The sequence below is a fragment of the Manihot esculenta genome, chromosome 9 (genome assembly GCF_001659605.2).
Source record: "Manihot esculenta cultivar AM560-2 chromosome 9, M.esculenta_v8, whole genome shotgun sequence".
Taxonomy (NCBI): Eukaryota; Viridiplantae; Streptophyta; class Magnoliopsida; order Malpighiales; family Euphorbiaceae; genus Manihot; species Manihot esculenta.
Genome location: NC_035169.2, coordinates 13,567,000 through 13,582,712, shown reverse-complemented (window position 1 = coordinate 13,582,712; position 15,713 = coordinate 13,567,000). Strand labels below are relative to the sequence as shown.

The 15,713-nt window shown below is 43.8% G+C and overlaps 1 protein-coding gene across 13 annotated transcripts in view; it reads right to left on the bottom strand.

The window, feature by feature from the left end:
• LOC122724580 (beta-xylosidase/alpha-L-arabinofuranosidase 2-like) overlaps window positions 1-15,713 on the bottom strand; it is an 87,095-nt gene that overhangs the window by 12,647 nt on the left and 58,735 nt on the right. For 12 of the 13 annotated variants that reach the window (XR_006352023.1, XR_006352022.1, XR_006352026.1 and 9 more), the window contains 4 exons: window positions 8,085-8,154; window positions 7,768-7,836; window positions 7,259-7,364; window positions 6,119-7,173 (listed from right to left, as the gene is read on the bottom strand). The gene's annotated coding sequence lies outside the window, so the exon portion shown is untranslated. Of the gene's footprint in view, window positions 1-6,118; window positions 7,174-7,258; window positions 7,365-7,461; window positions 7,596-7,767; window positions 7,837-8,084; window positions 8,155-15,713 lie in introns of those variants that run through there. The other variant, XR_006352034.1, reaches the window with a different exon arrangement.

Here is a 15,713-nt window from a genome sequence, read left to right as displayed (position 1 = left end):
CAAAGGAAGAATAAGCTGGATGCGCGTGGTGATGGTCCATTTCAAGTCTTGGAGAAGATCAATGACAATGCTTATAAGATTGACTTGCCTGGTGAGTATGGTGTTAGTGCCACTTTTAATGTTTCTGATTTGTCTCCTTATGACGATGCAGATTTGAGGACAAATCTTTTTAAAGAAGGGGAGAATGATGTGAACCAGCATGGGAAGCAAGGCAAGGATCCCTTGGAGCTACAACAAGGACCATTGACAAGGAATAAAGCAAGGAAGTACGGCGTTACTCTTGGATTGCATATTCAAGAATTTATTACAAGAGAGATGACTGAAATTGCTAGGGATAAGTGCGAGAAGGAACTTGAAGGTCATTCGAAGCTGATTACGTTGCTGGGTGTATGCATGGATGAAGCAGAAGCAAATTGAAGATTTGTAGCGCTCGCTACCATTATCAAAGTCGCGCTCGCGACATTCAGTTAGCCGAAGATACTTTTGTGTTTTGTGGAAGTTAATTTTGGAGCACATCATGGAGGAAGATAGTGGAGAATCAGCCCGAACCATAAGCAGGTTGTGGTTTCGTCCCTGAGGTTGTGGTTTCTGCTGGAACTATTGAGGCATACGAGAATGTGGTTGGTTTTTAAAGACTTGGCAGTTATTTTTGTTATTTTAGCTTGTTTCCCTGTTGGGATAGGAATTCTGACTTAGTATTTGTTTTCCTTTTCCAACTAGGTTTAGGTTTTTGCCTTACACTATAAATAAGGCCTTAAATTCTTATATCAGACACTTTCCTTGTTTTTTTGACAAATTTAATTCAGATTTGCTTTATGCAAATTTCGGCCTTCTTTGAGAGAGTGAGAGTTTGCTTCTTTCATTGATTGCATCACGAATCAGACCAACTTATCAATTTCGATTGTGGCGTTCTTCTGATCCGTTCTACAAAATCCTTCCGTTATTAGTGTTCTAGCTTCGCTAAGCTTAGGGTGCTATAGAGGGTGGTTTATCCACGTTCTTGGAATCTATATCAGAGGTGCGACGGGGTTTGAGGATTAAGTGCCATAGGGTTCCGCGTCACAGTACCTGGATCACTTTGTTATTGTCTTCATAGATGATATCTTGGTGTATTCCAGGAATGCAGAGGAGCATGCCCATCATCTGCGGTTGGTTTTGCAGACCTTGAGGGAACATGGCTTGTATGCCAAGTTCTCTAAGTGTGAGTTCTGGCTGAGGAGCATTTCGTTCTTGGGGCATGTAGTGTCAGAGAATGGGATAGAGGTGGACCCCAAGAAGACAGAAACTGTGGCTAACTGGCCTAGACCCACTTCAGTGACGGAGATCAGGAGTTTCTTGGGTTTGGCAGGTTACTACAGGAGGTTCGTTTAGGACTTCTCAAAAATAGCAGCTCCTCTGACCAGACTAACCAGGAAGAATCAGAAATTTCTGTGGACTGACCAGTGCGAAGAGAGTTTTGAAGAGCTTAAGAAGAGGTTGACTTCAGCACCAGTTTTAGCTCTGCCATCTAGTGATGAGGACTTTACAGTCTTTTGTGATGCGTCCCGTGTGGGACTGGGTTGTGTACTGATGCAGAATGAGAGGGTGATTGCTTATGCTTCTAGGCAGCTAAAGAAGCATGAGTTGAATTACCCCACACATGACCTTGAGATGGCAGCAGTAATCTTTGCACTCAAGATGTGGAGGCACTACCTCTATGGGGTAAAATGTGAGATCTTCACAGATCATAAAAGCCTGCAGTACATCCTGAGTCAAAGAGATTTGAACTTGAGACAGAGGAGATGGGTGGAGCTGCTGAGTGACTATGATTGCAAGATTCAGTATCATCCGGGTAAGGCGAATGTCGTGGCAGACGCCCTAAGCCGGAAGTCACTAGGCAGTCTATCCCACATCATGGCAGAGAGGAGACCAGTGGTGAAGGAGTTTTACAAGCTCATTGATGAAGGTCTACAGTTGGAGTTGTCTGGTACCGGTGCTTTAGTGGCCCAGATGAGAGTGACACCTGTGTTTCTAGAGCAAGTGGCTCAGAAACAGCATGAGGACCCAGAGTTAGTGAAGATTGCCAGGACTGTTCAGTCAAGCAAGGACAGTGAGTTCAGATTTGACAGTAAGGGGATCCTCCGCTATGGGAGTCGATTGTGTGTACCAGATGACATAGGGCTAAAAGGAGACATTATGAGGGAGGCTCATAATGCAAGATACAGCGTTCACCCCGGAGCCACCAAGATGTATCAAGACTTGAAGAAAGTTTATTGGTGGCCAGCAATGAAGAAAGAAGTGGCACAGTTTGTGTCAGCCTGCGAAGTGTGTCAGAGGGTGAAGCTGGAACATCAGAAGCCGGCTAGAATGCTTAACCCGCTACCTATTCCAGAGTGGAAATGGGAGAATATAGCTATGGACTTCGTAGTGGGGTTACCGGCAGTGTCCAACAGATTGGACTCCATATGGGTGATTGTGGACAGGCTCACCAAATCTGCTCACTTCATCGCTGTCAGGAGTGGCTACTCTGTGGACAAGTTGGCGCAGGTATATGTGGATGAGATCGTCAGGCTGCATGGGGTTCCTGTTTCGATAGTGTCGGATAGAGGGCCCCAGTTCACCTCCAGGTTTTGGTGGAGTCTGCAGAATGCCATGGGTACTAGATTGGATTTCAGTACTGCCTTCCACCCCCAGACGGACGGACAGTCCGAAAGGACCATCCAGACTATCGAGGATATGCTTAGAATGTGTGTGCTGGACTTTGGCGGTTCTTGGAGGCAGCATCTACCTTTGATGGAGTTTGCCTACAATAACAGCCATCATGCTAGCATCGGGATGGCTCCATATGAAGCTTTATATGGGAGGAAGTGCAGGTCACCTGTTTGCTGGGAGGAAGTTGGAGAAAAGGCCTTGGCAGGGCCTGAGCTAGTAGAGATCACCAGCAGGGTGGTACCCATAATCAGAGAGAGAATCAAGACTGCTGCAAGCAGACAGAAGAGTTATGCAGACATCCGCAGAAGACAGGTAGAGTTTCAGGAGGGGGATCTGGTATTGCTCAAGGTGTCTCCAATGAAAGGAGTGGTTCGCTTTGGGAAGAAAGGTAAACTAGCCCCACGATACATCGGACCCTTTGAAGTCTTGCAGAAGATTGGGAATGTGTCGTACAAGCTAGATTTGCCTACTTCAATGGAAAGAATCCATCCGGTTTTCCATGTTTCAATGTTGAGGAAATTTGTGTCAGATCCGGGCAAGGTTCTTAGTGAGCCTGATGTGGAGATCTAAGAGGATCTCACCTATGTTGAGCAGCCAGTGCGGATCATAGCCACCCAGATCAGAAAGCTGAGAAACAAGGAAATCCCGATGGTGAAAGTCCTATGGAACCACCACAATATTGAAGAGTGCACCTGGGAGACACGGGAGTCCATGCTCCAGCAATACCCTTATCTTTTCTGAGGTTAATTCCCTGTGAGTTTTATGTGCTTTGCATGCATGTTATGTGTATGCCATGCTATGTGCTAGTTGAGGAACATTCGGGGACGAATGTTCTTAAGGGGGGGAGAATGTAATACCCGGCTAGACTCCGGTATCGGAATTCCTACCGTCCGGTGGAATCTCGGATGTCGGAGACCTCTAGAAGGGTAAAACCATGTTTTCATGAAATGTTTTAATGTTTTTGATGATTTTAAGTAAAGAGGAAATGAGTTTTTGAATAGAAACAACCTTGGAGGAAAAGCTCAGGTTCGGCCGCCGAAACTCAAAGTTCGGCCGCCGAACATGCATGCTTTTCGGGTGAGCCTTAGGCCCCCGAAGGCATAAGTGAGGGGAGCCCAGGTTCGGCCGCCGAACCTCAAGTTCAGCCGCCGAACATGGCATGCATGCGGAGGCACATTCGGCCCCCGAACGTGGCCTGGACAGCCACTATAAAAGGGTCCCTTAGCCGAAAACGGGCGAGCTTTTTCCCCATTTTCGGCCAAGGTGAGCTCTTCGCTGTCCCTCACTAATCTTTGATGTTTTTCCTCTAGATCTTTCAAGTTTTTCATTTGTTTTAACTTTGTTTTGAAGATTTGAGCTTTTGAGCAAAGTTTTGGAGCTTGGAGGTTCAAGAACCCAATCTCTCCCACCTCCGAGTTTTAGGTCGTCTCTCTCTCGATCTTCAAGAGGTAAGAGCCGATCTTAAGCTCATTGTATGTTTTAAGTAAGTTTTATGAAGTTCATGGGGTAGAAAATGCATGAGTAAGCTTATGTTGAGTTTATGGGTTTTTGATGAGTTTTTGAGCAATGTGGCTTGTAATGTGTGTTTGATGTGTTGTAGTTGGGGTTTAAGATAGTTTGAGACCCCTAGGAGCTTGTATGCATGTTTTGGTTGAGCTAAATGCATGATGGTTTGAGTTTGGAGGCATTTGTGCATGTTTGAACCAAGTTTCTGCCCTTTGGGAGAAACCAGGTTCGGCAGCCGAAAGGACTTTCGGCCGCCGAACCCTCTTGTGGAGGCAGCATTCGGCCGCCGAAGCTTGCCCCCAAAAGAGGACTTTCGCCTCTGTCTGGGAGTTTCGGCCGCCGAAAGTGCCGCCGAACATGCATGAGTTTCGTCTCTGTCTGGGAGTTTCGGCCGCCGAAGGTGCCGCCGAACCTGCCTGACTTTCGGCTCTGGAGGGACTTTCGGCCGCCGAACTTGCCGCCGAAAGTGCCCTGTCCAGGCCTCCTTTGCATGTCCTTCTATGGTTGTTTCATGATGTTTTAGGGGGTTTTTGGGGGATGTTTTTAGAGTTATGTTCTAGTTGTTTGGTCCCTCATTTGAGTCCACCTGTGTAGGTTCGGACACGAGGAACCGAGGACCCCAGCAGTGAGTCAGTTGCTTCAGTCAGTGTCAGAGCTTGCCAGAGGTGAGTGGAATAACTCTTATGCTTTTAATTAAATAAATCAGTTTTGAGCATGTTCATGCATCACGGATGCCATGTGATATTTTAGGTTGTTTGCATTAGAAATCACGAATATGTTGCATTGCATAATATGTTGTTGATGTGGATGAATGTTGAATGATCCATTAGCCCTCATATGTTATGACATGATGATATGATATGGAAGTCCAGATGTGGCCTGCACTACGCCCCTGGCACTATGTAAGAGAAAGACCGGACGTGGCCTGCACTACGCCCCCGGCACCATGGATTATGTATGTTATGTTATGTATAAGAGAAAGACCAGGTGTGGCCTGCACTACGCCCCTGGCATGATTGGAATATGTAGAGGGCTAAATGGTGACAAGTTCATCCTTGATATGATTAGTTGTGATGTGATGCATTCCATGATAGCATGTGTTTTAAATGCTTTATGATTCTGCTCACTGGGCTCTAGTAGCTCTCCCCTCTCCCAAATTCCCCAGGTTTGCAGGTACGGGTTAGACAGAGAAGTCAAGAAGAGTAATGAAGTCTTATGTATGTAATAGTTAGAATGTGGACATGACAGATTGCTTAATGATATATAGATATGTAATGTAACGATATTAAGGTTAGAAGTGTGCTTGACCATAGTATATTGTAATCCCTTTTTGATACATGATCTTAATGTTTATTGATGACTATGTTTAGCCAACTCAACACTTGTTATGCCACCCATTGGGGGCATTGATGAGATCCCACAGAGGGGTCAAATTTATGATTATGGCTATGTTCAGTGCATGCACAGGTTGAGTTTGGTGTATGATAGAATGTATGAAAGAAAAGTTTTAAATTTTTTTTGTATGATTGTTGATCATGTATGGGATTAAACAGGTTTACAGGTTATATGTCAGGCTTGCTACGGGTCCCGGCGGCCTTAAGCCGATCTGGATCCTAGCGCCGGTAGCGGTCCGATTTTCGGGTCATTACACATGATACTTGTAAATAATTTCAGGAAAGTTGTTGAATATGCAAAAGGCACGTCACATATGTTATGAATAAAATCTTATGTTAAGTCCCCCGGAGTCTTGAAGCCCCAAGAATTATCCTAAAATATTAATTTATGTTCACTAGGTCACTGATTCAAAGTGAGATCTATAAAGATATCACTCTCAAATCCACCAGATATCATTGGACTAGGAGTGAATACTCGGTTATTTGCCATTCTAGAAAATTTGCATAGGCAAGATTGATAGCTTTACCTGTGTAAGGCCACAAGGCTCAAAGATAGATGGGATGACAGAACATGTCAGATGCTGCATAAATGGAATGAGAAAGAGGTTAATCATCTTCAATATCAGCCGAATGTGCTCATGATTCTGAAAGTGATTTGCGATACCTCAAATTCCCTCTACAAAAGAAATGAACAAGTAAACTAAAAGTATCTGTCGAGAGGAGTAAGCTTGGAACTGACAGAGGAGTAGGAAAAGAATAGTTTAGTAAATGAAAACCAGTGCTCATGTCCAAAGGTGTGCATTAACAAAATCACATGTAGATTTCATAAATTCAACTATCTGCATATGTATTTGTTTGTCCACATAGCAAGCATGTTACTTCCATTACGCATAGTGATCAAGACTTTTTATTCTTTTTGCAAAATACTATCTTAGATTCTCCAAGTAAGGCAGTCAATTGAGATGTTTTTTCTGTTTTCCAGTTAAGCATCTAAAAGCACCTTGAAATAGTGTTTGGATGCTTTAGGAGGAAGCAACCATGGGAATGCATTCTCCAAATGCATATGTTCGCGTGCGCGCTTGTGTGTGTTTGTTCTCAAAATCTTGTAGACAACATTATATGCAAAATACAAAGCATTGCATATTTTTCAGTAGCATAAAGAGAAATACATGTGCAACTGGGCTTGAGCCAAGTAGTAGAAATTGTCCTCCCAACTCTAGGGTACGGTATATTGCATGTCTAATAAGGTGTACACCTTTCTGTGGCACCATTCTTGTTATGCAGCCCACGTATTCAATAAAATATGAAAGACTTCTAGGATTGGATGCACATTCACAAAGAAAATAACAAATATTCAAGAAAACTCCAAACAGAGAATCAAATGACCCATTCATATAGAAGCAAATTTTAAATTAGTCATGGCAATGAATTATGTCTGGTTTTTTGCCAGCTTGAAGAAGCAATTCAAGTGCAGCACGGCTGAAAAATGAAAAATGATAGAAATCATCATGTTCTCCGTAAAACTGCCCTCTCCAAAAGAACTTGTCAGGGTGTTGAGGCTCAATAAAGTAAACAGGAAGACCTGCGTGATTGAAACTCACAATCAAGATGAATAGCTTAAATAAATTGTGGAAAAAAAATTTAGCCTGCCCTTAAATTGCCAATACCATCATATTGCATGCAGTCATATTTTGGCAGAATAATTTCCACAAGGTGTCCTCTCTTTTTGAGTGCTTTTCCAAGACCGGTCACAACATCTCCCAAGCCACCAACCTTTTAGCAAAAAATAATTCATAATTAATATTAGTGACAAAAATATGACAAGGAGAACACAACAAGAGAAAAAAAAGGGGAAGCAAATGAAATTAACTTTCCATGAACTCTACCAATATTCAGAATTATGCAAGCAGAACAACCATCTGAGATGAAATTTTGCAAATTTTAAATAATTTCTATATATTTAATTAATCAAATTTAACATCCTATAGTTGGTTCTCATGTTAAATACTTGCGTGGAAGATTGTAACCCTTCACTATTTTCCTTCTTATTCATAGTCATCGATTTATATATTGCTGCAGAAAAAAAATCATTTCACAAGAGATCAAAGCCATATTAGCAAGTAGGAATTTGAATGAAAACAGGGGGGGGGAGGAGAATGGCATATTTATTGCAAACCTTAGTGAAACCAGGGCTTGCAATCACCGCACAACGAATGACACTGAAATCAATATACTTTAGGAAAGCCTACACATGGATAAAATCTATCAGAACTGGTGAAGAAGTGCTTCAGGTATTTAATTTGCCTGAAACATATTGTGAATTCAGAAGCAGGGTAGAGGCATACTAACATAAAATACACAATAAAAAAAATATTCGAGAAAATAAGATATGAAGTAGAGTGGAAGTCATTCCTTATAGGCTTTGTTGCTTCATGTTTATGTGATTATTTATTTTTAAACAACTGAACCAAAAAAATCAAAGAATTACCTTACCTTTTACCGACAAGTAAGATGTGTGCAAGTCCTTCTTGCATCACAGCAAGATCAGCACTTGCACCGGGATCTAAAATTGTAGGGAGAGAAACATCAGTTACAAAGTAATTAAATTAGTCTATGCATATTTAACTTCATCAATTAGACTACTTGAGCAATTCAAAGCACCAAACCTATAAAACCCTGAAGGACCAACTTCAGTAGATGGAACACAAACAGCTAGCATCAGCAACAAAGGAATAACTGCCAGGCAGGTAATGCTCAAGAGTGCAAAAACTAAGTTAAGGGACAACACCCAGCCTAAAGAAACTAAGTTTTAGGCCATCAAGGTCCAACAGGTTAGGAATTCTAGATGTAGCATGCATTTCCATGCACCGTACAGTAATGTCCTTTTAGTGAGACACTGATTATGAACAGAAGAGCTAATTTTCCAGATTCTCCTCTGGGCAATATTTATTGCCAGTAGCTTTAACATCTCTAGTAAACCAGAGCATTTTATAGGAGAACAACCACACTTAGTTTTCATTAGTTAGGATCCTCAATTGCTCACTTGCATTATGGCATTATAATTGCTCAGTAGTAAACTATGATGTGTGAGTGAGCACCGACAGGGCTTAACTTTTCTATAAGAATAGTCAATTGCATGATGCATTTGACACTTCAATGAAGTCAAGGTGGACATAATGCTATTAAATGAGTGATTCTTACTATTCCAACTCAAAAAAAAAGGAAAATTGAAACAAAGAGCACCATGTGCACCAATAGTAATTTGTTAATAGCCGGTATCAACGCCTAACTACAAGCAGCTTGAGCATAATAGATGTAAACCACATGGTTGGGATTCTGAAAAATCAACAGTGTGGAACTTCTAAATAAATTATTCCCACATGGATATGCATTCAAGTAACAGAAATAGCTAGCCACAGTAAACTCGGAAGAGTCGAGTACGATTGTTTTGAGATTAGGAATTGTAAGAGCAGCATTCAACGTGACGAACACAATTACAGGTTTAAAAGAGGTAACGACACTAAGAGAGAATATATAAAAATAAAGGATCGAAAGGTGAATTGAGTTAGGAGAAAGCACGAAGGCAATATCTCCTTTTATGAGGCCAAAATGGTGGTGAAGCGAGAAGGCCAATTTTTTGTGCGAAGGACGAAGTCGGTGACCTGCCATCCAGCTCGTGTAAACCGCATGACTTTGGGCCACCATGCATCTGAAATTTCGATGAGCCAAAACCACTCCCTTAACTCGACTAGTAGTCTGTAATACCCGGCTAGAGTCCGGCATCGGAATTCTACTTTTCGATGGAGTTTCAGATGTCAGAAGTCTCTAGAAGGGTTAGACTGATGTTTTTCTAACATGTTTTGGTATGTTTCATAGTTTTAAAGCATAAGAAAATGAGTTTTTGAGTGAAATGAACCAAGGCAGAAAAGCCAGGTTCGGCCGCCGAAGTTGAGGTTCGGCCGCCGAACATGCATGGCTTTCGGTTTCACGATAGGCCGCCGAAGGTGATCTGGCCAGCCACCTATAAATGGCCCTCAGTCGGTTGAAAGGATAAACATCACCGTTTTCTTTCACGTTCTGAGGTGAGACCCTGTCCTTTGTGAGTATTCTTTCATGTTTTCATTAAATCTTGCAAAGATTTGAGTAGTTTTATGGTATTTGAAGGTTTTAAGCTAAAAACTCAAAGTTGTGAAGTTTGGAGAGTTTGAAGGAGAGTTGCTCCAAAACTTCACGTTAGGATCGTTCATCTTCTTGGTTTCAAGAGGTAAGTGAAGATCCTGAGCTTGTTTTTATATTTTCTGAAGGTTTTATGTGGTTTTGGGGGAGAGTTGCATGAATAGGGTTATTTGTGAGGTTTTGATGATTTTGTGAGTAAAGCTTGTGTCTGTGTTGTTTTTGTTGTGTGTTTGGGGTTTTAAGGTAGTTTCTGACCCCTTTGAGCATGTACTTGGGTATGTGCAAGTTGAGGAATTGAGGTGGTTGAGATTGAGAGGGTTTTGGTGCTTTTGGCGAGAGGCAGAGCAAGTTTCTGCCTTGCGGATGAACTCAGGTTCGGCCGCTGAAGGTACATTCGGCCGCCGAACCCATGAGAAGGTGGCTTCGGCTGCCCAAGCTTGCCCCCGAGCTTTTGGACTTTCGGCTTTGGAGGGAAGTTCGGCCGCCGAAGGTGCCGCTGAAGGTTAGAGACTTTCGTCTCTGGAGTGCCTTTCAGCCTCCGAAACTTGCCCCCGAAAGGGTTCGGCTGCCGAAAGTAGAGATTCGGCCGCCGAAGGTGCATGAGTTTCGTCTCTGGAGAGGACTTTCGGCCGCCGAACCTACCGCCGAAAGTGTTCTGTCCAACTTTCCTTTGCATGCTTTGCATGGATGTTAGAGTGAGTTTAAGGGGATTCTTGGGGAGTTTCATAGAGTTGTTCATAAGCTAGTTTGGTCCCTCATTTGAGTTTATCTGTGCTTACACAGACCAGAGGAACCAGAGAGAGCAGCAGTGAGTTCTGCTCCAGAGTTTTTAGAGCCTGTAGAGTCAGTTCAGATAGCCAGAGGTGAGTGCAACTAAACTTAATGCTTTTAATTAAGAACTACAATGCGTTTAGCATAGTACATGCATCATGAGTATACAGTAGGTTGTTTGCATTAGAATCCATGAATATGCTGCATTGCATAGTTATTTGTTGATGTGAGTGAATGCTGAATGATCCAATAGTCTCTGAGAGAAGTCCAGGAGCCTTTGACTACGCCCTGGCAGGTATAGAGAAGTCCAGGAGCCTTTGACTACGCCCTGGCAGGTATAGAGAAGTCCAGGAGCCTTTGACTACGCCCTGGCAGGTATAGCAAAATCCAGGAGCCTTTGACTACGCCCTGGCAATGGTAAGTACAGAGGTGTTATATACACATATACATATATGACAGAAAGACCAGGTGCTCGATTCTACGCCCTGGCACAGAGTTGCCGGGACTATGTGGTGACAGGTTTACCCTTGATGTGGATTGTCTGTGATATGGTGCATTCCATGAGATCATATTTCACTGAGATGTTTTACTATTCTACTCACTGGGCTATAGAGCTCATCCCACTCCCTTAACCCCAGTTTTGCAGGTTCAGTGTACAGTGTACAGGGACAGTCCAGCAGAGTACAGAAAGAGTAAAGAGATTTGTAATAGCTTAGAGTGGACATGTAATATTAAAGAGATGCAATAGTGGTGTATAAAGTTAGAAATGTGCTTGACTTAGTGATGTTTGTTATGTACATGATCTGTTGATGTATATATGCTTTACTGTATGTGAAAAACCAGGCTTAACAGGTATGAGTTAACCCATCTAGAGCAAGCTCTAGTCAGGGGTACAGGGTACAGAGTACAGAGTACAGAGTACAGAGTACAGAGTACAGAGTACAGAGTACAGAGATAGTGCATGCACAGGTTAAGCCTTGGTTCAGAAAAGAGGTTTTATTTTCACAGAAACTGTATGATCATGTATGAGTTTTACAGGTACACAGAGAGTATAGCAGGCTTGCTACGGGTTCTGGCGGCCTTAAGCCGACCTGAATCCTAGCGCCGGTGATGGTCCATTTTGGGGTCGTTACAGATTGGTATCAGAGCCCTAGGTTCACATGATCGGACCTATAGAGAAAGTGTCGGGCTCATAGAAGTTAGAAGTGGTTAGGCACAATAGGAAATCATGTCCACTAGGATAGGGTGTTGAGTCCTATCTATTTCATGCTATGACATGCAATGAATTTGCATGTGCCTTATTGATATGTGCTGTTCATGTGCTTAAGTGCTATATTCTGTGTTGTTTTCCAGAGCGTAAAGATGAGAGGAACTCGTCGATCAGCTCGATTGACTGGAGTCCCACCAGATAGTGAGAGACCAGCTGCTCGTCCTCCTGCATTGTCGAGGGCACAGTCTCAGAGATCTAGTAGGGAAGGTACGTCAATAGACCCTAGAAGGTCTGTGGACGAGAGTAGAAGGGGAACAGCTAGGGGAGGAAGATCAGAGGAAAGGAGGGAGGCTATGGAGATTGATCAGTCTAGAGATGATAGTATGGGTGTAGGCAGATTTGAGGAAGGTATGGGAGAGTCGTAGGGTGGCGCTCAGGCCTCAGGTTTTGGCTATCCAGCCTTTCCGCAGGACCCAGAGTATCCGATGGGAGGTATGTCGGAGTACTCTAGTTTTGTCCCATATCCTCCTTACATGCCATATATGCCTTATCCTCATTATTACCCACCATATCCTATGTATCCACCTTCCCCTACCCATCCAAGTGCAGCACACCCAGAGCTAAATGACCCAGTACCACCACCAGAACCAGTAGCCCCTGGTGTTGACAGACATCAACCTAGCTCATCTGGAGGTAAGGTACAAATGACGGAGTACTTGAAATTGGATGCTCCTAAATATAACACGGGAGATGATCCATTTGAATACCTCAAATCAGTTAGGATGATAACCAGTGAGTTGGGCACTGATGATAGTAGAGCCATTGAGATGGCAGGGTTTACACTTAAATGCAAGAAAGCCAGAGAATGGTTCAAGAATTATGTGGAACCCAGGATGAACAGCATGTCGTGGGGAGAGTTCGCCAATGAGTTTGCAGGGTGGGCTTTTCCTGATAGCTCTAGGGAGATGAAAGTAATTGAATTTGAACAGTTAAGACAGACAGACGAAATGAGTGTTGATGAATTCACAGATAAGTTCCTGGATTTGCTTCAGTATGTGGGTCAAGCCTATGATACTGATCAGAAGAAGGCAAGGAGATATACTATGAGACTGCATCCCAGGTATTCTTCCTTGATTCTTCCAGCAGAAAAGGAGAGTTTCCACACTATAGTGGACGCAGCCAGGAAAATGGAAGCTAGTGCCAATATTCAGAAACAGTCAAAGGCACAGGCTTCAGGTTCTAAGGCCCCCAGTTCAGGCAGCAAGAAATGGGATAGAGCAAAAGGAACAAAGAGTAAGTTCTGGAATAAAGTCAAGTCAGGTCTGGGAATAGGTAGCAGCTCAAGCTCTGGCACAGCTCCAGTATGCAGAAGATGTGGAAGACCACATGGAGGAGCTTGTCGGTTGGGACTACAGCTTGTTTTAGATGTGGACAGGAAGGGCATATTGCTCGGGATTGTCCTCAGGTGACTTTTGCACCATCCCAGCAGATGAGTTCAGGCAGTGTGGTACAGCCAGTTGTACAGCCAGCAGCTCCAGTCATGCCTCAGAGTAGTGACAGAGGTAGAGGGAGAGGGGCAGCCTCTACTTCAGCAGCAGGTTCCCGAGGTGGAAATCCGGTAGCCCCAGCACGGATTTTCACTGTGACACAGGAGGAGGCTAACACGTCGAACACAGTGGTGTCAGGTAATCTCATCATTGGGTGTTCCGATGTGTATGCTTTGATGGACCCCGGTGCTTCTCATTCCTTTATTGCTTCGAGAGCCATGGAGAGGTTGGGTTTGATCAGTTCTGAGTTAGAGTATCCTCTCTAGGTCAGTGGACCTAAATGTGATCCATCAGTGGCAGTGTCAGTCTGTCGTTTCAGTCCAGTGTTCATAGAGGGTAGATGCCTTCTAGCTGACCTTGTGGTTCTAGACTTGACAGATTTTAATGTCATTCTTGGGATGGATTGGCTATCTGCATATAGTGCTACTTTGGACTGTAGAGAGAAGATAGTTAGGCTCAGAGACCAGGATGGGTCAGAGTGTGTCTTCAGAGGAGACAGGAGAGGTACACCCAGAGGTTTGATTTCAGCCCTTCAGGCTCGTCGTTTGCTTAGGAGGGGTTGTCAGGGGTTTCTAGCTCATGTGAGAGAGCTAGATAGTCAGGTTAGGGAACCAGCCACAGTACCAGTAGTCCGAGAGTTTCTCGATGTTTTCCCAGACGAACTTCCAGGACTAGCACCTGGTAGGGAGATAGAGTTTGAAATAGAATTGCTGCCTGATACCAGACCTATCTCTATTCCTCCCTACAGGATGGCACCAGCAGAGTTAAAAGAGTTAAAAAAAACAGTTGCAGGAATTAGTAGATAAGGGTTTCATCCGCCCTAGTACCTCACCTTGGGGTGCTCTAGTGCTCTTTGTCCGAAAGAAGGATGGATCCCTCAGACTTTGTATCGACTACAGACAGTTGAACAAGGTCACTACCAAGAATAGGTATCCTCTACCTAGGATTGATGATCTATTTGACCAGCTAGCTGGAGCAGGTTGTTTTTCTAAAATAGATCTGAGATCCGGATATCATCAGTTGAGAGTCAGAGAGACAGATGTGTCAAAGACAGCTTTCAGAACGAGATATGGGCATTATGAGTTCTTAGTGATGCCGTTCAGGTTGACTAACGCCCCTGCAGCATTTATGGATCTCATGAACAGAGTTTTCAGTGAGTTTCTGGATCACTTTGTCATTGTTTTCATCGATGATATACTAGTGTATTCCAGAGATGCAGAGGAGCATGCCCAGCATCTGAGGATAGTTCTGCAGACACTGAGAGAGCATGGTTTGTATGCCAAGTTCTCGAAGTGTGAGTTTTGGTTGAGGAGCATGTCCTTCTTGGGACATGTAGTATCAGCAGAGGGTATTGAGGTAGATCCCAAGAAGATAGAGGCTGTAGCTAACTGGCCCAGACCCACGACAGTGACTGAGATTAAAAGCTTTCTGGGACTGGCAGGTTACTACCGGAGGTTCGTTCCGAACTTCTCAAAGATAGCGGCTCCTATGACCAAATTGACTCAGAAGAACCAGAAGTTTGTCTGGTCAGACCAGTGTGAAGAGAGCTTTGAGGAGCTCAAGAGGATATTGACAACAGCACCAGTGTTAGCTCTGCCTGTTAGTAATGAGGATTTCACAATGTTCTGTGATGCATCTCGAGTGGGATTGGGTTGTGTTTTGATGCAGAATGATAGGGTGATAGCTTATGCTTCTAGACAGTTGAAGAAGCACGAGTTGAATTACCCCACCCATGACCTAGAGATGGCAGCAGTTATTTTTGCACTCAAGATGTGGCGGCATTACCTCTACGGGGTTAAATGCGAGATCTTCACCGATCATAAGAGTTTACAGTACATCTTGAGTCAGAGAGAGCTGAATTTGAGGCAGAGAAGATGGGTAGAATTGCTCAGTGATTATGATTGTAAGATTCAGTATCATCCGGGTAAGGCGAATGTTGTGGCAGACGCCCTAAGCCGGAAGTCACTAGGTAGTTTATCCCATATAGCAGCAGAGCGAAGACCAGTTGTGATGGAGCTTTACAAGCTCTTCGACGAGGGGTTACAGCTAGAGTTGTCTGGTACAGGTGCGTTGATAGCACAGATGAGAGTGACACCTGTGTTTCTGGAGCAGATAGCTCAGAAACAGTACGAGGACCCAGAGTTGATGAAAATTGCCAGGACTGTTCAGTCAGGCAACAGTGCAGAGTTCAGATTTGACAGCAAAGGGATCCTCCGTTATGGGAGTCGACTTTGTGTACCAGATAGGAGCAGTGTGAAGGAAGACATTATGAGGGAAGCTCATAATGCGAGATATAGTGTTCACCCAGGAGCCACCAAGATGTACCAAGATCTGAAAAGGGTCTATTGGTGGCCAGCCATGAAGAAAGAAGTGGCGCAGTTTGTGACAGCCTGTGAGGTTTGTCAGAGGGTGAAACTA